Here is a 24,758-nt window from a genome sequence, read left to right as displayed (position 1 = left end):
CACCTCTTTGGTTAAGTTTATTCCTAGGTATTTTGTTCTTTTTGTTGCAATTGTAAATGGGATGGTATTCTTAATTTCTCTTTCTGCTACTTCGTTGTTAGTGTACAGAAATGCAACTGATTTTTGTATGTTGATTTTGCATCCTGCAACTTTACCATATTCGTTTATTACTTCTAAAAGTTTTCTGGTGGATTCTTTAGGGTTTTCTATATATAATATCATGTCATCTGCAAATAGTGACAGTTTCACTTCTTCCTTTCCAATTTGGATCCCTTTTATTTCTTTCTCTTGCCTGATTGCTCTGGCTAGGACTTCCAATGCTATGTTAAATAGGAGTGGTGACAGTGGACATCCTTGTCTGGTTCCTGTTCTCAGAGGGATAGCTTTCAGTTTTTCACCATTAAGGATGATATTAGCTGTGGGTTTCTCATATCTGGTCTTTATTATGTTGAGGTAATTCCCTTCTATACCCATTTTATTCAGAGTTTTTATCATAAATGGATGCTGCATCTTGTCAAATGCTTTCTCTGCATCTATTGAGATGATCATGTGATTTTTATTCTTCATTTTATTAATGTGATGTATTACGTTGATTGATTTGTGAATGTTAAACCATCCCTGCATACCTGGAATAAATCTCACTTGATCATGGTGTATAATCTTTTTAACGTATTGTTGTATGCGATTTGCTAGTATTTTGTTGAGGATTTTTGCATCGATGTTCATCAGTGATATTGGCCTGTAATTTTCTTTTTTTATGCTGTCCTTGTCTGGTTTTGGTATCAGGGTAATGTCAGCTTCGTAGAATGAGTTAGGGAGCTTCCCCCGCTCCTCAATTTTTTGGAAGAGTTTGAGAAGGATAGGTATTAAGTCTTTTTGAATTTTTGGTAGAATTCACCAGGGAAGCCGTCTGGTCCTGAACTTTTATTTTTGTGGATGTTTGTGATTACTGTTTCGATCTCCTTACTAGTGATTGGTCTATTCAAATTCTCTACTTCTTCTTAATCCAGTTTTGGAAGGTTGTATGAGTCTAAGAATTTATCCATTTCTTCCAGATTGTCGAATTGGTTGGTATATAGCTTTTCGTAGTGTTCTCTAATAATCTTTTGTATTTCTGAAGTGTCTGTTGTAATTTCTCCTCTTTCATTCCTGATTTTACTTATTTGGGCCTTCCCTCTTTTTTTCTTGGTGAGTCTAGCTAAAGGTTTGTCAATTTTGTTGATCTTTTCAAAGAACCAGCTCTTGGTTTTATTAGTTTTTCTATTGATTTTTGGTCTCTATTTCATTTATTTCTGCTCTGATTTTTATTATTTCCCTTCTTCTACTGATTTTGGTCTTTGTTTGTTCTTCTTTTTCCAGTTCCTTTGGGTGCATGGTTAGATTGTTTATTTGAGATTTTTCTTGTTTGTTGAGATAGGCCTATATCGCTATAAACTGCCCTCTTAGAACTGCTTTTGCTGCATCCCATAAATTCTGGCATGTCGTATTTTCATTTTCATTTGTCTCCAGGTATTTTTTTATTTCTTCTTTGATTTCTTCGTTAACCCAGTCGTTGTTCAGTAGCATTTTGTTTCATCTCCACGTATTTGTGGCTTTTCTGATTTTCTTCCTATAGTTGATTTCTAGTTTCATACTGTTGTGGTCAGAAAAGATGCTTGGTATCATTTCAATCTTCTTAAATTTATGGAGACTTGTTTTGTGACCTAATATGTGATTAATCCTGGAGAATGTTCCATGTGCATTTGAAAAGAACATGTATTCTTCAGTTTTTGGATGGAATGCTCTGTATATACCTACTAGGTCCATCTGTTCTAGTGTGTCATTTAAGGCCAATGTTTCCTTATAGATCTTCTGTTTGGATGATCTATCCGTTGGTGTAAGTGGAGTGTTCAAGTCCCCTACTATTATTGTGTTACTGTCTACTTCTGTTTTTATGTCTGTTAATAATTGCTTTATATATTTAGGTGCACCTACATTGGGTGCGTAGATATTTACAAGTGTTATATCCTCTTGTTGGATTGTTCCCTTGATCATTATGTAATGCCCTTCTTTGTCTCTTTTTACAGTTTTTGTTTTAAAGTCTATTTTGTCTGATATGAGTACTGCTACCCCAGCTTTCTTTTCATTGCCATTTGCGTGGAGTATCTTTTTCCATCCCTTCACTTTCAGTTTGTGAGTGTCTTTAGGTCTGAAGTGTGTCTCTTGTATGCAGCATATATATGGGTCTTGTTTTTTTATCCAGTCAGCCACCCTATGCCTTTTAATTGGAGCATTTAGTCCATTGACGTTTAAAGTAGCTATTGATAAGTATGTACTTACTGCCATTTTTTAACTTTTTTTTTTTCTCAGTGTTTTAGTAGTCCTACTCTGTTCCTTTCTTCTTCTATACAGAATTGATGGTCACTTTAGTTTGACCTCTGTCTGAAAGCTGTACTCTTTAACTCCCCTCCTCCCTCCTTTTATGTTTTTGATATCATATCTAACCTCTTTTTTGTGCATTTGTATCCATTACATTCTAATCATGGAAATAGATAATTATTCCTATTTGTGGTTCTTTTTTCCCCTTAAATCAGTCCCTTTAACATCTCTTGTAGCACTGGTTTCTTGGTGACAAACTCCTTTAATTTTTGCTTATCTGGGAATATTTTGATCTCTCCTTCCATTTTGAATGATAACCTTGCTGGGTAGAGTATTCTTGGCTGTAAGTTTTTCCCTTTTAGCACTTTAAATATATCGTGCCATTCTCTTCTAGCCTGTAAGGTTTCTGCTGAGAAGTCAGCTGATAGCCTTATGGGGTTGCCTTTGTATGTAACTTGACATTCTCTTGCGGCTTTTAGGATTCTCTCTTTATCTTTAATTCTGGACACTTTGATTATGATGTGTCTTGGTGTGGGCCTCTTTGGGTTTATCTTGTTTGGGGCTCTCTGTGCTTCCTGTACCTGGATGTCTGTTTCCTTCCTTAGGTTAGAGAAGTTTTCATCTATTATTTCTTGAAATAGGTTCTCTGCCCCTTGTCTCACTCTTCTCCTTCCAGGACACCTATAACACAGATGTTAGTGCGCTTGATGTTGTCCCAGAGATCCCTTAGACTGTCCTCACTCTTTTTAATTCTTTTCTCTTTTACCTGTTCACTTTGGGTAATTTCTTCTAGTCTTTCATCCAGTTCACAGATCTGTTCTTCTGTATCCTCTACTCTGCTTTTGAGTCCCTCTAATGAATTTTTCATTTCCAGTATTGTATTCTTCATTTCTGATTGGTTCTTTTTTATATCTTCCATTTCTTTGTTGACATTCTCACTGAGTTCATCTATTCTTCTCCCCAGATCAGTGAGCATCCTTAACACTCTTAGTTTGAACTCTCTGTCGGGTAGGTTGCTCATTTCTGTTTCACTTAGTTCCTTTTCTGGGGTTTTGTCCTGTTCCCTTACTTGGAATGTATTCTTTTGCCTCCTCATTTTGCCTCTTTCCCTGTGCTTGTGTCTACGTATAAGGTAGGTCAGCTACGTCTCCTGATCTTGGATAGGTGACCTTATGTAAGTGATGCCTTAGAGGCTTCCAGTTTGCTTCCCTCAGTTCTCAATGTTCCAGGGTTGACCCCTATGTGGGCTACGTGTGTCCTTCTGTTGTGGCCTGTTTGCTCTCTCTGTAGGCGCCCAGGGAGGCTGAGTTATGCTCCTGGCCAGCTGTTGTAATGCTCAGCTGCTTGTAGTTGTTGTGGGACCTTCAGTCTCTTTATCAGGTGTGGGGAGCCCCAGCACAGTTGGCTGCAAGTTCTAATACCACATTTGTGTTGCAGTATTTCTTTTAAGTGCGTAGGCCCCTAGCGTGGCAGGTTGTTAGGCTCAGGGCCTTACAATTGCTGTAAGCCTCTAGCCTATTAGGTCTCTTGTCAGCTCTCTGAGGATTGCAGCTGGGTGGGGCTGGCCTCAGGCACAGGAGCACCCAATTGTTTCAGGCTTTGGAAGGTGGGGCAAACCTCCTATGTGGGTCTTTGAGAAGCACAAGTCTTCTGCAGCTGACAAGCCCTGCCGCCCACAGGTCCACACACACAGTCAACACAGTCCTGCCCCATGTGAGCGCCCCGACCTCCCCAAGCGGACCCCGTCTCTCCACGGCGGGAGCCCCACACACTCCGCCACCACCCCACACTCTCCACCCACTCCTTGTGCACACCCTGCCCTGCTCAAGTCAGCTCAGTTGCCAGGCTGCAGAGAATCCAGTCACCAATCTATGCAGGCCCACAAGTTGCCTGAGGGCTTGTTGTTGGGTGGGGCCAGTCTCTAGGGTGGGCTGCCTGCCCTGGCTGAGCTGGATTAAATCAGTGCTCTAGCAGGTGGGGCAGACCCTGGGCTAGCAGGCCTCAGGGAGAACTCCAATGGCGTCTGTGTCAGCACGCCCACACCAGGCCACAACAATGGCTGCCGCCAATGTCCCAGTCCCTGGAGAGGTCTCACCCCTCACCGAGATGCACTCAGGGCCTATTAGGTGAGTCTCTTGTCACCACAGCACTGTGCACCTTTCTTTCTGGTGATTTTAGGATGCTTTCTGAAACGGGTGAGTTTGCGCGCGGGCCCTTTAAGAGCCAGTTTTAGTTTCTTTGTGAACCGGGTTTTCTGGGGGTGCTCCCTAATGCTTTAGTAGCAGGCAAAGTCAGATATTATGCCGCTGGTCTCAATTGTGCTGGGTCCACAAAATGCCCACAGTGGGGGTGCTCCCCGGCTCAGGGCCCCGCGTCTCCAGGGAGGCTGCGTACCTGTGAGCTGCTCCCGGAGGCCGTGACGCTGGCGGCTTGTGAAGGCGGCATTTTTCCTCTCCAGAAGGGAGTTTCTGCTTCTTTCACCTCAGTTAGGATTGTCCTTTGTTGCAGGAGTTCCTCTTATCCAGTTTTCAGTTCTGTCTCAGGGGTCATTTTTCCACGAGTAGTTGTAAATTGGCTGTGTCCGGGGGAGGAGGTGAGTTCCCAGTCTGCTTACACTGCCATCTTGACTCCGCCTCCTCTGCATATCAAAATTCTTAATCACATCTGTAAAGTCCCTTTTGCCATGAAAAGTAACATATTCGCAGGTCCAGAGATTAAAACATGGACATCTTTGGGGGCCATGATTTTGTATACCACAACTTTCTTACATGTGAACCAGTATTTTAGAAAAAAAAAGAAAAATATTAAATCTAAGCAATAAATCTGACAGAGGGCATTTCAGATACCCTGTTAGGAAGATCGAAGAGATATTGAAGGAGGAAGGATGGATAGTGTATCCTGACTTTTTTCCTGACACTATATGTAAGTGACTTCTGACTCCAACTACATCAAGGACCAAGTCTGAACAAACAATGTCCACTGATGACAGGGAACCTATGGTAATCAGCCACCCAATATGTTCTTAGACAAGTAGGTATACAATTCACTCCTGAGTGGTTCTCTGAATGGCTTCTGTTCATTAATTCAATACATATTTTTGAGTGCCCAGAATGCGTGGCATCATTCCAGACATTTGGAGTATAGCATTGACAAGAATTCCTGCCTTTGTGGAGTTCATATTCATGACATAAAATGCAATTTTGGACTGTTCTTCCTTCTCTATAAAATATAAGAACACTTTAAAAAATGCTATAAGTCATCAAACTCTGAAGTGTCAAACACTCTTGCTTGCTTCTAGTTCAATTTCCACCTTCAGGAAATCTCTATTCAGTATTCTGACATCTTCCTTCATCTGAATTTTTACATCTATAATTTCTATCATAGTAATTTTTCAGTGTTTTTCGAGTAAAAATGCGTGGGTTTTATCTCCTCCAATTTGTTTTAAGACACGTGGGGCAGGTTTCATATATCGTAATTCTTTGTGCTGACTGAAAAGCAGCTCAGAAATAATGCTTGGAAGGTTTCCTGACTTATTCACTTATTCGTTCAACTAATCTATATGCAGCGTCTTTAAGCCTTAGGGGTAAGATAAAGATGAAAAGAATAATAGATATAAATTATGTGGAGTAAAGTAATGAAATAGGAAATCGAGCATATAAAAACTAGGAACCTGCAGTTATCAGAACAATTTTAAGTAAGAGTTGTATTAACCATTTTATGACTTATAACCAAACCTCCATGTCATGGACCGTGAACTAACTACTCAAAATTTATATAGGAATGGGCAGAAAAATAATCCCTTCTGATCACTAAAAGAAGAAAACACTTCTAGCCAAAAGTTTTTTAAGGCTTCCATGAAGTAGGAATAACAATGAAAATATACTATGAAATGAGAATATAAGTGGTGCTTTCTCACAATTGAAATTCAAATAGCAAAAAAATAACAAATGACAATATCAAAAGTAATGATAGTAAACTTGACTGTTATTGAATTTATAAGAAATGGAGTTAGCAAAATCAGAAGAGGATTTACTGGTTCATTCAGAAAAAAAATATGAGATTCTGTGTATAGTTTACATAAAGACATAGTCTAGTCAGAAGGCAAGAAAGATATTTTTTAAAAAAGAAGTTAAATACACTTTTTAATCAGAAAGAAAATTGCTAGAAAAATGAAGGTGAAGCAAAATTGTATTATTGAATGCGGAAGGGGACCAAGACGGTAGGTTAGACGGAAAATTATGATAAAGGAAAAGAAACGGCAGCCTGGGGGCTTGTTCAAATGTGCAGTCTTTTATTTCTTTTGGAATTTCCCTGCAGTCTTGTGTTTTACTTAAACCATTCTTGCAAATTTAAAAAGTTCCACTTTATAGTACATCCATTTTATTTTACTACTAAAATGTTTTAAATTACCAAGATGATTATTATCTTTTCCTCCCTGATCTCGTAAATCCATGCTCTGGGAAGTTAAGCCATGGTTATTCAGTAGCGCATAGTGACTGCAAGCCCAGGGCTGTTTAGAAGCAGAGAGAAGAAGCTGTGTTAACTGTTCTCTCCTGGAGAAATACCACTGGTGATATAAAATGACTAAAACACATTCCTTGCCTTCAAAGAACTAGCTTGGGTGTGTGTGATCAGAGGACAGGCACAAAGGCATGGATTGTATATTCACTAGGTCCCAAGCAGAGATGCATTATAAATTTTTTAAACTTGTGTGAATCCAAATTTACTCATTTGGGGAAATTATTTTTTCCATAGTGAGACTGGTTTTGAATGTCGCTCCACTCAGTGCAAGTATATATCCAAGAGAGTCTGAGATGAAATGGGAGATATGGATCTACTTTTCCCACATCAGTTTTCACATTCTGCCTGTAGTGAGCATCTTTTGGATTTAGAAAGTGTGTGTGCTCACACACATGTATGTTAATAATACAGTCCTCATGTGCAAGCCACCTTCTTCCTCTGGTGTGCGCGAGAAGACATAGTAAAGTGTTCTGACACTGCAGGGAAAAAACAGCACTGTTGGCTGCCAGTATTTCACCTCTAAAGGGAATTTTCAAGGGTAATTTTGACCAAACTCAATTTTCACTTTTAGTCTCCCTGGCCCTCTCCCCACCCCACACGTACACACTGTTGCAATTTCACTGTACTAGATGCTTTCCCTGAAATGAACTATGGAAAGGAGCTCAGCTCAAAGATAAGAAAACAGTTGCCCAGGGAAGATAAGTGGCAGTCCAATGGTGGAACAGTCCAATCCCAAAGTGCATACTCATTCCACCGTGACATTTTGCTGATGCAATTTTATTAAAATCTTTTAAATCATGAAGGGGTCAAACTTTTTTTTAATAATCCAAACAGCATTTATTCAAGGCTTCCAGAGAACCAAGCACAGGGTATGCCTGTAATCGTTTTGTCTGTTGTTGAGGTCATATGGACTTCTAACATTGTGTAAATTGCAGGTGTACATTATTATATTTCATTCTCTATATAGATTGCATCATGTTCACCATAAATAGTGTAGTTTATATCCATCACCATACATGTGTACACCTTTATCCCTTTCCCCCTTCCTCGACTCCCTTTCCCTCTGGTAACCACTAATCTGTTCTTATCAATGTGTTTTTTTTTCTTCAACGTGTGAATGAAAAATCATACGCTATGTGTGTTTCTCTGTCTGACTTATTTTGCTTAGCATAACACACTCAAGGTCCATCCATGTTGTTACAAATGGGACAATTTTGTCCTTTTTTTTAATGGCTGAGTAGTATTCATTGTATATATATATTATACCACATCTTCTTTATCCATTCATTCGTTGATGGGCACTTGCATTGCTTTCATGTTTTGGTTATTGTGAATGATGCTGTGATGAACGAAGGGATGCATAAATATATATGAATTGTTGATTTCATGTTCTTTGGATAAATGCCCAGTAGTGGGATAGCTGGATCATATGGCATTGCTATTTTTTATTTTCTGAGAAATTTCCATACTCTTTTCCATAATGGCTGCACCAGTCTGCATTCCTGCCAGCAGTGTATGAGGATTCCCTTTTCGCGACATCCTTTCCAACATTTGTTATTTCTTGTCTTGTTAATTACAGCCACTCTGACAAGTATGAGGTGATATCTCATTGTAGTTTTGACTTGCATTTCCCTAATAATTAGTGATATTGAACATCTGTTCATGTGCCTGTTGGCCATCTGTACATCTTCTTTGGAAAAATGTCTGTTCATATCCTCTGCCAATTTTTTGATTGGGTTGTTTGTTTTTTTTTGTTGTTGAGTTGTATTAGTACTTTATATATTTTGAAAATTAACCCCTTGTTGGATATATGATTTGCAAATATTTTCTCCCAGCTGGTGGGTTGTATTTTCATTTTGTTGATGGTTTTCTTTGCTGTGCAGAAGCTTTTTAACCTGATGCAGTCCCATTTGTTTATTTTTTTCTTTTGTTTCCCTTGCTTGAGTAGACATGGAATTCAAAAAGATACTGCTAAGATTGATGTCAAAGAGCATATTGCCTATATTTTCTTCTAAGAGTTTTATGGTTTCAGGTCTTACATTCAAGTAATTAATCTATTTTGCATTAATTTTTGTATATGATGTAAGATAATGGTCTACTTTCATTCTTTTCAAGTGGCTGTTCAGTTTTCCCAGCACCACTTATTGAAGAGACTTTCCTTTCTCCATTGTGTATTCTTGGCCCTTTGTCAAAAATTAGCTGTCCATAGAAGTGTGGTTTTATTTCTGGGCTCTCAATTCTGTTTCAGTGATCTGTGTGTCTGTTTTTCTGCCAGTACCATGCTGTTTTGATTACCAACGCTTTGTAGTATAATTTGAATTCAGAGTGTGATACCTCCAACTTTTTATTTTTTCTCAGGATTGTTTTAGCTATTCAGGATCTTTTGTTGTTCCATATAAATTTTAGGATTCTTTGCCCTATTTCCAAGAAAAATGTCATTAGGATTCTGACTGGGATTGCATTGAATCTGAAGATTGCTTTAGGTAATATGGACATTTTAACTATTTTTATTCTTCCAATCCATGAGCACGGAATATCTTTCCATTGCTTTATGTTTTCTTTTATTTCTTTCAACAATATCTTATAGTTTTCAGTGTACAAGTCTTTTACCTCCTTGGTTAAATTTGTTCCTACGTACTTTATTCTTTTTGTTGTGTTTGTAAATGCATTGTATTCTTGATATCACTTTCTGCTAGCTCGTTATTAGTGTATAGAAATGCAACTGTTTTATATGTTGATTTTGTATCCTGCAACTTTACAGTATTTGTTGATTATTTCTAATAGTTTCTTCGTAGATTCTTTAGAATTTTCTATATATAGGATCATGTCATCCACAAATAGTAAGAGTTTCACTTCTTCTTTTCCCATTTGGATCCCTTTTATTTCTTTTTCTTGCCTAGTTGCTCTGGCTAAAACTTACAGTACAAGATTGAATAAGTGTGGTGAGAGTGGGTATACTTGTCTTGTTCCTGTTCTCAGAGGAATAACTTTCTATTTTGTTCCATTGAGTATGATGTTGGCTGTGGGTTTGTCATATATGGCCTTTATTATGTTTAGGTACTTTCCTTCTATGTCCATTTTATGGAAAGTTTGTTTCATAAATGGATATTGATTCTTGTCAAATGATTTCTCTGCATCTATTGAGAGGATCATATGATTTGTATTCTTCATTTTGTTAATGTGGTGTATCATCTTGATTGATTTGTGGATGTTGAACCATCCCTGCATCTCTGGAATAAATCCCACTTGATGGTGATGTATGATCCTTTTAATGTATCGTTGTATTGATTTGCTAATTCTTTGTTGAATATTTTTGCACCTATGTTCATCAGTGATATTGGTCTGTAATTTTCTTTTTTTGTGTTGTCCATGTCTGGTTTTGGTATTAAAGTAATGTTGCCCTTGAAGAATGAATTAGGAAGCTTACCCTCCTCTTCAATTTTTCAGAATAGTTTGAGAAGGATAGGTATTGTCTTTGAATATTTGGTAGAATTCATTGGGAAAGCCATCTGGTCCTAGATTTTTGGTTTGTGAAATATTTTTATTTACTGTTTCAATCTCTTTGCTTCTGATTGGTCTATTCAGATTCTCTATTTCTTCTTGATTCAGTTTTGCTAGGCTGTATGTTCTACGAATTTATCCATTTCTTCTAGGTTATCCAGTTAGTTGACGTATAGCTTTTCATAGTATTCTCTTATAATTCTTTGTATTTCTATGGTGTCCATTGTAATTTCTTCTCTTTCATTTCTGATTTGATTTATTTGAGTCTTCTCTGTTTTTCTTAAGTGACTCTGGCTAAAGGTTTGTCAATTTTTTTATCTTCTCAAATAATTAACTCTTAGTTTCATTGATTCTTCCTACTGTTTTCTTAGTCTCTATTTAGTTTATTTCTGCTCTGCTTTTTGTTATTTCTTTCCTTCTTCTGACTTAGGAATTCATTATTTTTCTAGTTCTTTTAGGTATGAGGTAAGCTTGTGTTTTTGAGATTTTTCTCTTTGTTGAGGTATGCCTGAATTACTATAAATTTCCCTCTTAGTACTGCTTTTTGCCATATCCCATAAGAATTGGTATGTTGTGCTTTCATTTTCATTTGTCTTTAGGTATTTTTTAAATTTCTCCTGTGATGGCTTCATTGATCCAATAGTTGTTCAGTGGCATGTTGTTCAGTCTCCACATATTTGTGACTTCCCCAGCTTTTTTCTTGTAGTTGATTTCTAGTTTTATAGCACTGTGGTCAGAAAAGATGCTTGATATGATTTTAATCTTAAATTTATAGAGGCTTTCTTTATTTCCAACATACGGTCTGTCTTTGAGAATGTTCCATGTGCATATAAGAAGAATGCATAGTCTGCTCTTTTTGGATGGAATGTTCTATATATATATATATATATATATATATATAAAGTCCATCTGGTCTACTATTTCATTTAAGGCCACTGTTTACTTGTTGATTTTCTATCTGGATGATACAACCATTGATGTAAGTGAGGTGTTAAGGTTTCCTATTACAATTGTGTAGCTTTCTCCCTTTAGGTCTGTTAATAGTTGCTTCATATACTTTGGTGCTCCTGTGTTAGGTGCATATACATTAATAAGTATTATGTCTTCTTGGTAGAATGTCCCTTTATTATTATATGATAGTCTATCAAAGACCCTTATTATCATTTTTATCTTAAAGTCTGCTTTGTCTGATATAAGTTGGCAACATCTGCTTTCTTTTGCTTGCAGTTTGCTTTGAGTATCCTCTTTCATCTCTTTACTCTGAGCCTATGTTTGTCTTTAGAGCTGACGTGTCTCCTGGAGGCAGCATATTGTTGGGTCTTGTTTTTTAATCCATCCAGCCACTCTGTGTCTTTTGATTGGCAAATTTAATCCATTTACATTTAAAGAGACTATTGATATATAACTGCTTAATACTGCCATTTTATCTCTTGTTTTCTGGTTGTTCTATATTTCCATTGCTTCTTTTCCCTTGTATTTCTGTCTGCCATTTCAGGTTGATGGTTTTCTGTGATGGGTTTCTCTTTATTTATGATTTGTGACTCTGTTCTGATTTTTTGTTTAGTGGTTACCATGAGGTTTGTATAAAAGATCTCATAGATGAGATAGTCTATTTTCTGACAGCCTCTTATCTCCGTTAGCCTATGCAGGTTCCATCCCTTTCTGCTTCTCATTGTATGTTTTTGTTGTCACAAATTTTTTTAAAGACTTTTTTTCTTTTCTTTCGCTAAGAAAGATTCACCTGAGCTAACATCTGTTGCCAATCTTCCTCTTATTTTTCCTCCAAAACCCCAAGTACATAGTTGTGCATTCTAGTTGTAAGTCCTTCTAGTTCTTCTATGTGAGCCACTGCCACAGCATGGCTACTGACAGACGAGTGGTGTGCTTCCACACATAAGAACCAAACCCAGGTCCCTAAAGTGTAGCATGCTGAACTTTAGCCACTAGGCTATCATGGCTGGCTCCAAATTCGTCTTTTTTGTATTGTGAGTTTGTGACCAAATGGAAGTGGTTATAGATATTTTTGCTGCTTTCTTTCCCTGTATACTTTATTTTATAATTAAGTGTTTGCTAACCCATTCTGATATAGAGCTGCAATTTTCTGATTTTGTCTGTCTATTTATCTTCTTGTCCAAAGCTTTGTAAACTTTGCCTTTTTGTTTCAGGTAGGAGGACTTCCCTCATCATTTCTTGTAAAGCAGATCTAGTGGCAAGGAACTCCCTCAGCTTTTGTTTTTCTAGGAAAGTTTGTATTTTTCCATCATATCTGAAGGACAAATTTGCTGGATAAGGTATTCTTGGCTGACAGATTTTGTCTTTCACCATTTTGAATACATCAGTCTAGTTTTTCCTAGCCTGTAAAGTTTCTGCTGAGAAATTTCCTGAAAGCCTGATAGGAGTTCCTTTGTAGGTTATTTTCTTCTCTCTTGCTGCCCTTAATATTTTTTATTTATCATTGACTTTTGACACTTTTGCTCTTATATGCCTTGGAGAAGATCTTGTTTGTGCTGATGTAATTAGGGGTTTTATTAGATTCATGTACTTGCATGGCCAGTTTCTTCCCCAGGTTTGGAAAGCTCTCAGGTATTACTTCTTTGAATGAGCTCTCTGCTCTTTTCTCTCTCTCTTCTCCTTCTAGGATACATATCATCCATATATTGCTTTTTCCAGTTAAGTCAGATATTTCTCGAAAAACTTATTCATTTTTTAAAAAATCTTATTCTCTCTCCTTTTCCACCTGAATTATTACTAAGATTCTATCTTTGCGGTCACTAATCCTCTCCTCCATAGGATCTGCTCGTTTATGCTTCCTACATTGTTATTTGTCTCATTGATTGTGTTCTTCATCTCCAGAATTCCTGTTTGGATTTTTTTTTAAGAGTTTCAATCTCTTTGGTGAAGCACTCTTTCTATTCATCCTATTGAATAGAAATAATTCTATTTATTCCTGAGCTCATTGAACTTTCTGAATTTTCTTGTAACTCACTGAGTTTCTTTATGACAACTATTTTGAATTCTCTGTCAATTAGATTGTAATCTTCTGTGATTTCAAGTTTGGGTTCTGGAGAGTTTTCATTTCCGTTCTGTTTTGCTGTGTTACTGTAGTTCCTTATGGTGTTTGATGAATTGATCTCCTGCCAGTGCATGTGTGATAGTAACCACCTTTTCCTATTTGCGTAAAGCTTTGGTTATATTGGTTCAGAGCTGCTTCTGAATGTATTTGAGAGCCTGCACTTTCCACCCTCTACTGCCTCTTCTAGAGGCTTTATCAGTACGCTTCTTATGGTGCTTTTCCCGTGGGGTTACTAGTGCTTTGCTGCTTATGATGTTGCTGCAGTCTCAGGTGATGCTACTGGGTTCACCAGGCTGCTAGCACTTCTGCTGTTTTGGGGTTCTCCTGGGTCTCATGTTCCTCCACTGGCTCTCCATGTACTTGGATGTTGCTGTCCTGTGCACCTCCTGTGTTGCTATTTCTGAGTTTCCCGGGGGTGCTGATTGCACTGTCACCAGGGGTGCTGGGTTCACATGTGTCACTGTTGCTGTTGGAGGCCCAGGGACCTGGGGACTTGTATGCATCCGTGATACTCATGTTGCTGGCTTCAGGGGTGCCACCACTGGGGGATGGGTCACCAAATATGCTATGATTCCTGATGCCTCTGGTTGCAGGTTCCATTTGACACCCCTGGGGTGGGTAGGGCCTATTTTTCTTGCTCCTGCCTCATCTACCACTGTTCCACAGCAACCTCAAGGGCTGAGCTGTCACTTCCACTTCTCCTTGGGAATTGCATGAGCTGGGCCACAGTCCCCACCACTCTGTAGGCAGCCACTCTGATCAGGCTGCCCTTGCCTCTGCTCACAGGCATGTGAGCCACTGCATTAGGATGTGCCTTGGATTGCTGCAGCCAAGGGAGAGTGACTGAGCTTCTTCCCTAGTTCCACTGCTTCCTAGGGGTCCAGTCCTCCCACCTTCGGATGTATAGATAAATGGACCTCTGAGGTGACCTGTTGTGGTGGGTAGGGAGTCCTTTGTTAGTCAATGGATGTCTGCTTGGTTGTAACTTACAGGGAAGAGACAAAGGGAACAACTCACTATGCCATGATGCTGACATATGTGACCTTACTATTCTTGCTTGATGGTCTTGGTTAATTATTTCCTTGATACTAGTCCAGTGTTTTTCTTTCTTGATTTTTTGAATGAAATTCAACATTGTTGATGACTTTGTCTTCTTGAAAATGGTCTTTTCCCCTGACGCTCTCATTGTTTTCCTCCTTCTGTCCCTGGCCTCTTCTCATTTGGCACTATTTCTTCTAGGAATTCTTTGTCAGTTTTTGTTACTCTAAATATGCCCTAAATCCTTGCATTCCTTAGGGCCCTATTTAGGCCAAATTTCTTTTCATTTTGAACACTCTCCTTGGGTGTTTTTTTTCTTTTTCCTTCGCATCATATATACCTATGTACTTATGACACCAGAATATAAATATTGAGCCCAGATATCTCTGCTGAGTGACAGCCATATATTATGTATCTAGCTGTCTACTTGAGTTTGCCAATTGGGCGCCTGACTATTAACTGAAAATCAACCTGTCCTAAGTTGAATTTATCACTTTCTTCTTCAAAACCACCTTCTGTACCACTGTCCCATCTGAGTGGATGGCATTATTATTCACCCAGTTAAAATATTCCCTTCATCACTTCTTCATCCAATCAGTTACCAATGCCTATAAATTCTACCTTTAAAATATTTTTTAAGTCTCTTAAATTATTTCATTATTCATTGACACCTTCCTAGCGCAGGGACTATAATCAAACTATTGAAATAATCTCCTAATGAATTTCTCTCTAGTTAGAATGATTCCCTTTTCTCCATTCTCCACCCAACCATCAAATATTCTTTCTAAAGTGAAGATCTTACTATGTCACTCCCTGCTTAAACTTTCAATGCCTCCACATTGCCCTCAGGAGAAAGTTTAGGTGTGTGAAAGTGGCTACACAGTCTTCATCGTTGGCCCTCATGTAGTCTTCAGTGTTCTCATTTTCTGCTTTCCCTTTTCATCCCCAAATTTTTTATTGGAAACCAATGGAGAGTTTCAAGCAGAATAATGACAAGATGTCACTTTCAATCTAGAAATATCACTCTGACTCCATCTGGGGATAGATTTAAAGGGTAAGAGTAGGAAAAAGGGGCTGTTTCAGTCACCCATGTGCAAATCAACAGTGTCTGTGCCCATGGTTACAGCAACATACATGCTAAACTTTGTTGGATTCAGGATTTATTTTGAAGGAACAGGCAAAGTTACTGTGAATTTGCTTTGCTTACAGTAGAATGTTCGCTTATTAAGTGAACCAGCTGGCAATAATGAAAGAGAAAGTGGGCTTTTCCCAAAAGTCCACTGATTTCTTATGGCCGCACTTAATAATCGTAGCTGCCATATATAATAATAATCAGTACTTGTGCATCTCTGCTTCATAAGGCACTAATAGGTGGAATATATAGAATCAAAATGGAGAGATTAGTATGCTTTCTTCATAGATATGTGTATGAATGATGGCCACAATTCTTTTCAGCTATAAATAAAGGTTTTTATAAGGAAAACCATCACTCTATTGATTCCTACATTTTTGTAAACCTAGGCTTTGAATATCTTTCAGTTGGTAAAGAGAATGTTTGGGGTAAGTAAAATATTTATCTAGATATTCAACATTTTAATAAACATCACACACTATTTAATAAGCAGGCACAGAATCAAGTTAAGAAAGTAAAAATAAGACATCAAAATATCAGAATGCAGGACCTGCAAAACACAAATGTGTCACATTTACCCAATGTTCCAAGTTTCATTTCTCTGGCTTGCTTGAGAAGCACAAACTTAACCTTTTCCTGGGTTTTCCTCCTCAAATATTCTCTCTCGAGTAGTCAGATGGGAAAGTCCTCATGTAACGAGAGCAGACTCTTTGTTCTGATGGCCACACTGTAGCCATTCTTCTGCTTCAAGGACAGAGGCCAATCTGTGGCCCATGGTCATCTGCTTGGGTCATTGCCCACCTCTCCTCAACAGCTGATCTCTGAATTGTCCACATGTCATGGCCTGAAATGCTGGGGGCCTGCCCTGGACTGTTGGCCCTGTGCTTGATTCATGGTTCTCCTTATAGCCTCTTCTGTGGGAAGGGATTCTCACAGAAAAGATTTGGACCCTGGTCTCACAGATCTTTCCTTGTATCACAGCTCTGTCATTTCCAGAGCACACACGGACATGCAGGAATCTGGGTAGGTGTGGGAAGAGGTAGAGTGGCTGTGTTAGGAAGTGGTCATGCAAACCTTTGCTCTGTACATGGAGTTACTGCCCACTCTAACACCAGAACTTGCTACTTAGTCTAGCCTACTCTGCCAGATATCTCTTCTTTCCTGATGACTTTCTCTCAGGTGCACCAGACCACCCTCTTTTGGACACCTCAAGTTCATTAGACAGTTCTGTATACGTCCGATCTCATTTGTTGATGTTTAAAGTTTCTTTTCCACAGAACCTCTAGGCTCCTTTCAAATCAAGTAACGTGACTGTGTTTCTGTCTCAGTGTTCCTGAATATTCTTTGACAACTAAAAGCCTGACCCATCACAGACACTGAAGGCTCTAGAAGGTCATGTGGCTTAACCTAGTCTCTTATATAGTATCAGATATAAAATCATTAAGAAAATTATAATTAATGATTATAAATTTGTTGAATGGAAGGTAAAATTAGGAATGGAAGAGAGCTGATGCACCTTTGGGTTTGTGAAAGTTGGAGCAACAACACCTTAGAGCCCTATAGGACATATCTCAGGTCCCTATATTAAAGTTATTTCCAGCTGAGACTTAGCCAAACAACACAATCAGAATGGGTAATTACTGATTCTTTAGCTGATTGGAAAATATGGCTACCATAATTTGCACCTCCTTTTACTAAGAGTCTATTTCCGCAACCTTAAATCTGGGCCGGTCTTGTGCCTTGTCTTCACTAGTGGAATGTGGCAAAGATCATGTTGCACGAATTATGGAACTTAGACATAGTTTGCTTTGAAGCTTCTGCCTTTGTCCTTTTGTGATGTTCCTCGCCACCCTGTAAGGAGTTTTGGTAAGAATACTGCATGATTAAAGACCCCTTGGTGAGAGAGGCCCAGTAATAGCCAGCATTAAGGCCCTAGACATGTGAATGAGGCCGTCTTAAATCCTCCAACCCCAGTCAGGCTGCCAGATAACTGATGCCTCATGGGAAAGCCCAGGTGAAACCAGCAGAAGAGCTGCCCAGCTGAGCTTAGTCCTAATTGCAGACTTATGAGCAAGTAAAATGTAATTAATTTCAGCTACTTTATTACACAGCAATAGATAACTGATGTAGAGTACTCTGTATGATTATACTTCGTCAACAGCCCTTTTCACTGACTCTCTACATATTTTCAATGTAAAGATATAAAACATAACCAGAGGATGTTCTTGGCTGTGTTGATGTCTCTTTTTAAGAATTTGACCTATAAGAGATTGAACTATTAGTGATTTGCCTCATCCCAGCTCCACTAGCATTTTGAGTTCATCCCCTTGTGCTGCTGTTATAACACCCTCTTCACCTCTCCACATCACACACATAATAAAGACCTAACTGTAGATGGACCATCTGTATATCTTATCACCTCTAATTTAGTTATCCTTTTTAATGGAACATGGATCAAATTCTGGTGCCAAATTGGAGGCCTGTTTTTCTTCCTCTTTCTCTCCCTCTCTTCCTTCATATGAAGATGATAAGCATTATTTTCACTTGCTTGAAGGTATGTATATTAGCTCTTATGGAGTTTCTTCCTTCAGAAATAAGAAAAACAAGCAGGTAACAAGAGAAAAATCTATAATTTTTCAAAAAATCCTTAGTTCTCTTCCACTTTCCTCTCAAGTGACCCATGGACAACTTCTACCTTTGGTTTCCAATGCCAGATTTCTGTGGTCATAGGAAACAACCCCTAGGCTAAATGTACTCAGGATGGCAATCTCAGGTCTTTATAGCAGCATTTAAGTAAATTTTCAATGCTGCTAATTAGCTGCTTTTCCTGCTATGGAGGTGTTACATACGGCTTTTTATGCCAGGTGATGACAACATTTCAAAGGCAAGAGCTCTGTGTTCTGTGGTGCTCTAACTCTGTGATCATTTCAACATCAGTCCAGGTAGGTTAGAAGAATGGAAATGGTCTTGAATATACATCAGAACTTCAAATTAAAACACACACAACAGTGACTGGTGGAATCGAATCAACCAGAAGAAATGACACAATTATGTTATCCAACAGGGAGTTTGCAACAGATAAACTCCCAACCAAAATAGAGAACAGCAGGAGGAGTGAACTCAAATCATGACTTCATATTTTGTAATGGAGAAGTTATTCTAGTGACATTTGCAGAGATGTCTTGATTGTTTGTCCCTAGCCAAAGAATAAAGTAAGAGCAGAAGATTTGAGTCCAATGGGAGTAAAATGTAAAGAATTTTGGACAATGTTGAAGAAAGTAGCTTTGATATATTATGATTTCCTGGGCCACAGACTGAATGCAAATGTTGGAATATCAAAGCAGTAGAAGCTTGGTATGGCGGAAATAACCTGGATTGCCAAGGAGCCAAAGATTAAATATATTAATTCTGGATTTGCCATCCACTTGTGCCTTAGCTTCAGTAAAACTATTTATCCTCTCTGTACCTTGGTTTCCTTAACTCCAAAAGAAAAGGATTTTACAGTCACTAGCCAACTTTTTTCAGGTCCTAGCAACAACAGTCTTCTACAAATCTTCCTGCATTTATAACATTAAAAACAACCATTTTGCGAGCATGCACCTCCAGCGTCCATTCCTGTACATCTGCCTATAATTCTGAATAATGTCCTGAGATCTTTCTACCCATCTCAGGAAGAACACACTAGTGGAGAAATTTCTAGGATGATCAGATTCAGATATTTCTCTGCAAATTTCACTATTTCCCAGTAACTCCAAGTTAAATGCATCATTTGTTAGTAACTCCAGAATAGGATTAGGAAGTAGAGGATTACAAATTTTTGTCTAAATAACCCCAAACATTGATCTGTTGCTTTATTTCCTCACCCACAAATCTGAATTGTAATATCATTTTGTGGACTCCGTTTATATAACAGACTTAAAGGCTAAAGTCATGGCCACTTTAACTCATCATTTCCAAAGGCTTTACTCTCCCTATGTATTTTTAAACCACTTTATTAAGGTATGATTGACATACAACAAGCTGAACATATTTAGTATACACAACTTGACGAGTTTGGAATTAAGTATACAGTCATGAAATTATCACCACAATCTATTTTATAAACATACCCATCACTTCCAAAAGTTTTCTCCCTCCTTCTTTATTCATTATTATAATTATAATAATAATAATAATTATTATTATTATTATGTGACAACACTTAACATAAGATCTGTCCTCTTAGGAAATTTCCAAGTATACAATATAGTACTGTTAACTATATAGACTCTATGCTGTACATTAGATCTCTAGTGCTTATCATCTTGTAGAGCTGAAACTTTGACTAACCACTCCCCATTCCACCCTACCCCCAGCATCTACAAACCACCATTCTACTCTCTGTTTCTATGAGTTTGACTATTTCAGATACCTCATATAAGAGGAATCATGCAGTATTTGTTTTTATATAACTGGCTGATTTTGCTTAGTATAATGTCCTCAAGATTCATCATGTTGTTGCAAATGACAGGATTCCTTTTTTTTTTTAAGGATGAATAATATTCTATTGTATGTATTTACATTTTCTTTATCGGTTCACATGTTGATGGATATTTAGGTTGTTTCCATGTCTTGAGGAATGTGAATAATGATGCAAAGAACACAATAGTGCATATATTTCTTCAAGATCCTAATTCCAATTCTTTTGAATACATACCATGAAGTGGTAGTGCTGGATCATATGGTAATTCTAATGTGTTTCTATACACTAGCAGTGAACAATCCAAAATGGAATTTCAGAGAACAGTCACAGTTATAATAGCATAAAAAAGAATAAAATACTTAGAGATAAATTTAAACAGGGAGGTGAAAGACTTGTACAATGAAAACAAATTCTTGAGGAAAGAAATTAAAGCAGACATAAATAATTGGAAAGACATTCTACAATCATAGATTGGAAGACTTAATATTGTTAAACTGTCCATATTACCCAATGTGATCCATAGAGTGAATGCAATCCCTATCAAAACTCCAACAGCATTTTTTACAGAAATAGATAAAGCAGTCCTAAAATTCATAAGAAACCACAAGTTACCCTGATAGACAAAGCAATACTGAGAAAGAAGAACAAAGCAGGAGGCATTATATTTCCTGATTTCAAAATATTATACAAATCTGCAATAGTTAAAAAAGTGTAGTGCTAGCATAAAGACAGCCATATAGACCAATGGAACGAGCCCCGTAATAAACCCACAAATATACATCAACTGATCTTTGATAAAGGTGTCAAGAATACACAATAGACAAAGGATGGTCTCTTCAACAAACGGTGTTGAGAAAACTGGATATTCACATGCAAAAGAATGAAACTGGATTATCTTACAGCATATACAAAAATCAACTCAAAATAGATTAAAAACTTAAATGCAAGAGCTGAAACTGTAAAATTCATAGAAGAAACATAGGAGAAAAATTCATGCCATTGTGTTTGGCAATGATTTCTCTGATATGACACCAAAAGCACAGGCAACACAGGCAAAATTAGAAAGATAGGACTACATCAAACTAAAAACCTTCTGCACAGCAAAAAAAGCAACCACAGGGTCAAAAGCCAAACTATAGAATTGGAGAAAATATTCACAAACCATATATCTGATAAGGGATTAATATTCAAAATAAAGAAGGAACTCAAACAACTCAAAAGAAAAAAGCAACCTAGTTGAAAAATGTGCAAAGGACTTGAATAGACATTTCCTCAAAAAAGATATACAAACGGCCAACAGGTATATGAAAAGATGATCAATATCACTATTCATCAGGAAAATGCAAATCAAAACCAAAATAAGATGTCACCCCACATCTCTTGGGAAGGTTATTAGCAGACAAACAAAAGATAACAAGTGTTGGCAAGGATGTGAAGAAATTGGAACCCTTGCACACTGTTGATGAGAATGTAAAATGGTACATCTGCTATGTTAAAGAGTATGACTTGTTCTTTTTCTGGAGGAAGCATAGTCTATATCCAGGAATACCACTCCAACCCGTATACCAGATGACATGAAAGTCTGTCAGCTTTTATTGCGGCCCATATCTGGAAAAAGTTCTTCTGCAGTTCCAGGCTCTGTACTAAGGGCCCTACTGCCTGGGCCATACTACCTGGACTACAATGGAATTACAAAAATTGTTGGTGAGAAGAGATAAGATGTGAAGTTCATAGGAAGCATCAATAGGATAATCACAATGCAAATTTCTGTGGTTCTATAGCAACCATTTCCCCCAAAAGTACAGAGTAATTTATATGACATGGCATCCCATAAACATCATATCATACTAAGTATCTACATTAAAGAAAAGGAGACATGGAAGTTGGCATATGACATTGGATCTGCTGTCTCCATCATTCAGCACCACCCAGAATCTACTGGCAAAAAAGAGCAAGAGAATGGTTTACTGCATTTGTATCTCAACCATTAGCTTGGAGATGGTATTTTGAGTACACAGTGGCATTACTGTGTATGTATACACAACAAATAATTTTATTTGGTGCTGTGTCCCCATTAGGTAGCATACATGGGTCTAGGAACCAAGGTCTGGTTGGCAAATTTGAGTTTTCCCTCCTTGGAACTCTGGGCACTATGTGTTTAGAAGTCCTGGTTTCAATAATAAGAGAAAAAATTTTCATCAGAGACACAAGAGTCCCATTAAATTTTTGTCTATAGCTATTGCCCAGGAAATTTAGGCTTCTTGCACCAAGAACAAACAGGGAAGGAAAGTAATCCCTATCCTGGCAAGGGTAATTGATCATTAGGAAGAAGTAAGGCTACTGTCATTCAGTGAGAGTAGGGAAGATATAGTTTGGCACCAGTTGATCCACATAGATGAATTTTAGAACTCATTTAGCCAATTTTGATTGTAAATGGACAAACACAGCGGCCATACGTGCTGAAGAGTATAGTAAACAGGGGCTTGGAGCGTGCATCAGGGTTTGGGTCATTTATCAGGTGAGGCATCTAGGCCAGCAGAGTTGCCAACAAACGAATCGTCTATAGTAGAAGAAGGATATGAGTACCAGATGTGATCTCACTTCCCACTTCAGGATCAACTGTTGTACTCCATCCTATTAACCTTCTTTTCATAAAATGGCCATAGAAAAAGAAGTTCACCAAAGTCCTGAAGGAGCTGCTCCTAGAATTCAAATGAATCAAGGAGATCCAAGTGTTAGGCTTACATGTCACGTGTGCTATGCTCTGTCACCCAAATCCCCTCTTCAGGATAGAAAACTTATTCCTCAAACAGTTGGGAGATTTTTTGTCCAACGTATCTCATCATTCTGCTCTCTTTGGAAGGTTCATGGCTAAAGAGAGCTGACATATCCAAGGCCATTCCCCCTTTCTGTATTAGTTTGGATCCAATGACTGGTTAACAGTCCACTTGGGACAATTCTGAAAGGTCATGCCAGGTTCAGAGCTCTTTGCAGAGTTGACTGGGGCCTTGTTGTAACTGTGCTGTTGTGTAACTTCTGCCTCTGCCTAATCCTGCTTAATTTCCTACCTCCAAATAAAATTGATCCTGATATTGCTCCCTAATAAAATTCCTGCACACTGATCTTCATCACAGAATCTGCTTCTCCAGGAATCCAACCTTTGATGCAATTTTTCTGACCCTTCTCATATTATTGTCAGAGAAGGTACTTGAAGATTTTGGTATCATATGGAATATTATGCTGATCCATTACTCTAATAACATCATGTTAATTAGACCTTAGGAGCTAGAAATATTAAGAATCCTAGAAGCCTTACTAAGATACGTGTGTGCCAGATGATGAAATGAATCTGTCAAAATTTCAGGGAACTTTGGCATCAGTGACATCTCCATGTGGTCTAGAACATGTCATGATAGTTCTGCTAAAGTTGTCTCACATTGCAATATCCACCAGAGAAAGAGGCCCAATCCTTGGTGAATTCCTTTGTATTTTGGAGGCAACTTAAGCCATATTTGAGTGTGTTGCTCCAACTTATTTATCAGGAAATTTATTAGGCTGCCAGTTTTGAGATGGTTCTTGTGCAAGGAAAGGCTCTGTAGACAATCTGGAAGGCAAAAGTAGCTTCTAAAAACAGGAGGCTCAGACTCTCATAGTCTCTTCTCTTTCACCACATCCTTCTGTGCTCACCTGGAGTATTCTCTATAACTGATTAACAATAGAAGAGAAAACATGAGTTTGGTTTCTGAATATGTATACATATTATGCCGGCACTACCTGGAAGTGAATGACCACTGCATCAAACACTACTCAGAAATTGCCCTGAGGATTGTGATGAAGGAAAACCATTCTAATGGGAAGAACCTCATGGAATATCTTTAGTTGTATAACATCCCTTGGACGGGAAGATGGCCTGTGGTATAGATCTCACTGATTTGTAAGCGGGCCTAATGGTTTGTTTGTTTGTATGAGGTCTAAGAAAAAATAAGGGTTTAAATTTCTTGAGATGGGTCGCGGGAAATGTATGTGGGTGGACTTTTCATAAAAGGCACAGAGAATATCCATGTAAAAGCCTACGAGAGATTATTCACTGTATAGGAACAAGATGACTTGCCTCTGTGATATAAATCAGCCTCTTTTCCCAACTCTCCTAGTACTGCTTCATTGGTACCACACACTAGTTAAATATCTAATTCATTCTTAAATGGTACTAAACAGAGGCCATAGCAGCATAGTTGAAGTCTCTGCATAGATTCAACTACATGAATTTCCCCTCACTAACAGTGATCTGGCTACCGTCATCACTGAGTGCCCAAACTGCCAACATAAAAATAAATAATCTGGGGGCCGGCCCGGTGACGCAAGCGGTTAAGTGCGCATGGTCCCCTGCGGTGGCCCAGGGTTCGCTGGTTCGGATCCTGGGCGCGCACCTATGCACCACTTGTCAAGCCATGCTGTGGCAGCATCCCATATAAAGTGGAGGAAGATGGGCATGGATGTTAGCCCAGGGTCAGTCTTCCTCAGCAAAAAGAGGAGGATTGGCAGATGTTAGCTCAAGGACGATCTTCCTCACAAAATAAATAAAGAAATAAATAAATAATCCACACCCCACATAGTACCATACCTCCCCCTATTCTGATATGACTAGCTGTCTACCTTGTGGCAAGTTGAATAGC

The 24,758-nt window shown here is 38.2% G+C and overlaps 1 long non-coding RNA gene across 2 annotated transcripts in view; it reads left to right on the top strand.

The window, feature by feature from the left end:
* Positions 1 to 4,253: 4,253 nt before the first annotated feature.
* Positions 4,254 to 24,758, top strand: part of LOC147917508 (uncharacterized) — a 77,218-nt gene continuing 56,713 nt past the window's right edge. For both annotated transcript variants that reach the window (XR_015550060.1, XR_015550059.1), the window contains exon 1: positions 4,254 to 4,484. This is a non-coding gene — a long non-coding RNA (uncharacterized LOC147917508). The remainder of the gene's footprint in view (positions 4,485 to 24,758) is intronic.

The sequence above is a fragment of the Ceratotherium simum genome, chromosome 3, assembly GCF_057802395.1.
Source record: "Ceratotherium simum simum isolate JZ-2026a chromosome 3, ASM5780239v1, whole genome shotgun sequence".
Taxonomy (NCBI): domain Eukaryota; kingdom Metazoa; phylum Chordata; class Mammalia; order Perissodactyla; family Rhinocerotidae; genus Ceratotherium; species Ceratotherium simum.
Note: the sequence above shows the minus strand (reverse complement) of the source record. Positions and strands in the feature narration are given on the sequence as shown.